The sequence below is a fragment of the Palaemon carinicauda genome, chromosome 2 (assembly GCF_036898095.1).
Source record: "Palaemon carinicauda isolate YSFRI2023 chromosome 2, ASM3689809v2, whole genome shotgun sequence".
Taxonomy (NCBI): Eukaryota; Metazoa; Arthropoda; class Malacostraca; order Decapoda; family Palaemonidae; genus Palaemon; species Palaemon carinicauda.
In genome coordinates this window covers 124,385,052-124,387,551 of record NC_090726.1, presented here as the reverse complement: position 1 = coordinate 124,387,551, position 2,500 = coordinate 124,385,052, and the positions used below count along the sequence as shown (strand labels likewise).

The following is a 2,500-nucleotide window of genomic DNA, read 5'->3' as shown; positions in this document are numbered from 1 at the left end:
AACCAGAATAAAATCAAAACATCACCGAGAGCCTTATTTTTATCTGTAAGCGAACAGAGAGAGAAAGCGAAAATGGAGGCACCAATGACCAATTTCAGAAAAGTTTAAGAATTCTTCCTTCAAAAACGTTAGGAGACAGAAGGCGGTAGCGATCATGCCACTAAAGATTAAGTTATCAAGGGCCATGGCAGGGGCTCCGTTGCTCGTGGTCTTCATGGCTTCTGGAGTTTCACCTGTAAATCGGAAGAAAAACAAATTATGTTTACTTGAAAGATAATGAGTTTTATGGCAAAAGGACAGTATGAGGTAAGAAGGCAGGATACCACCTGAATATTCGATAAAACACAACAATTACCTGAAAATAATATATTTCGTTCCTACTTTTGGGATTTCCGCATTTGCTGAATTTCAAATTTCATTGGGAGAGGAACATTCTCATAGATTTACACCTAATAGTAAGGGCTTCAGTATTCTGTACCTATCAAGGGGTGATAATAAGTCAGATTTTTCCTGGTGTTTATCATTTTCTGAAGCTGGATGGATATATAAACAGAACGAAACTTAGAATGAGGTTTCGATCTGAACTTTAGGAATTTCCGTCATCTGAGAGCTAACCAAATATTACGTTAGAGAACGTCAGCTCTCTATAAAACCTGGGGAATGGTTAACTAAAGCTTAGAATAAAAACATTTGGAGTTTCGTTATCAGTTACAGTTTTACCAGTAATTAAATGTGGATTAGACTTTGATACCAAATGTTAATTTCATAGACAGATTTAGCAAAATGACCCTGGTACTCCTAACCATATTCTTGGAAAACTTGAATATTTCAATAATTTCGATAGTTCCATTTAAATGACTGGGAAATACAGTTATTAACTGTGCGTCTGATTTTAGCTATAACATTATTACATTAAGACATTTTTTTTTTATGTCAAAATGTTCTATCACTAAAAACAAACGAATATTGTCAGTTATAAAGCTCACAAAGAATATAATTTAGAAGATCGATGTTTCCTACCTCAACTGAGGCGATACATGTTAATGATGAATATATTAGTTATATCCTGACAAGCCATAATTGATAAGTCACCTTCCACCCTTATTTCCTAGATTATTATTGACAAGATATTCGGCATTGCAATATTGCTGATTATTACTGGGGGCAGAACACTTGACTGAAGATGAGTAACAAAATATGGAAAAGCTTATGTTAAAGTTTAATCGAATCAACTGTATTTATTACTGCATGCACAGTTGGCCATTCAAGTAATACAGACATCATTTTTTATTTATTTTATTTTTTTTTTTTTTATTGTATGCGAATTCAAACGACTAGTTAACATGTACGTTGTCATGATAGGATAATGTAATCCTAAAGCTCGATGGCCACAATGATAGTCCATTCCATTAAAGAATAATGAAATATAAGAAAAAAACTAATTGCATTTTTTCAAAACAAAAATAAAACTAGCAAAGTCTCTCACTTTCCAGAACATGGACCATGCCAGAGACTTTTTTGGCATTGGCTGGTTTACAGGAGTATCTGCCTGAGTCTTGTAATGTGGCGTTATGTACCAAGAGAGATGATCTGGTTATATCTCCTCTGTGTTCAGTGTCCACCTGGATCTCGCGTCCTCCCTTCCTCCCGTAATTTACCAGCTGGAAGTTAAAAAAAAATAAACATTATGGTCAGCAAAAAGTAATCATCTTTGGTGTGAAAGGATATATTTTTTACAGTAATATTCTTGAAATATACTATAGAAATGTGTGAATTACTATGAAAGACATACGAAAGCAGCAGAAAATGCGCTTGAATGAATAAAATAGCCAAAAAAAGGAAAAGAAGAAAAAAAAAATATGACGTCAAGAGACGCTCAAGATTGATGTCTAGTAGCATAATAGGAGTATTTAGATCGCTAAGAAGCATTCTTGATTCAAAAGAAAAGGAAATGAGAACATCTCGAAGACTTAAGAGGAGATGCAAGGAAAATCTGGAAAGAGAAGAGAAGGGAGGGGGGGGGGCAATCCTCAAAACAGACATAGTAATAAATATTACGTGAGGATCATCAATGCTGGTGAAGGCTCCTGACGGATAAGCCTATGATTGATGTCAAGTGAAAAAAAAACAATAGTGACAGTTAGATAAAAAACGTTAAGGGAAAAAGAGTAATGTACTGTGGATTAAGGAAATCACTATCAAAATGATAGTTACTAGAGAAATTTTAATTTCAATCAAATTACTGTCAATAGGGATATAAAGGCGTCACTTGAAATAACACACTGGAGGAAATCGGCTATGTTAATATGGCAACAAATTTATCTAACTTTCAACAAAATTATGGTTTTGCGTATTATTCCATAAATATAAAGCAAATGAATTTTGGGGCGAAGGTTTATGCTTAGTGCGAAGTCTAAGATGTGAAAATGGATTTGTCTAGCAGACCTATCGAAATTTGTCTTCTGACTCTCTGATATATTTTTGTTTTACAATTATTTTA

At 33.9% G+C, this 2,500-nt stretch overlaps 1 long non-coding RNA gene across 1 annotated transcript in view; it reads right to left on the bottom strand.

Annotated features, from left to right (window-relative positions):
• Window positions 1-1,657, bottom strand: part of LOC137621103 (uncharacterized) — a 2,698-nt gene extending 1,041 nt beyond the window's left edge. Inside the window, exons 1-2 of the long non-coding RNA XR_011040122.1 lie at window positions 1,487-1,657; window positions 1-233 (exon numbers count right to left, since the gene is read on the bottom strand). The exon at window positions 1-233 is cut by the window's left edge and continues 1,041 nt beyond it. This is a non-coding gene — a long non-coding RNA (uncharacterized lncRNA). The remainder of the gene's footprint in view (window positions 234-1,486) is intronic.
• Between the last annotated feature and the right edge of the window lie 843 nt (window positions 1,658-2,500).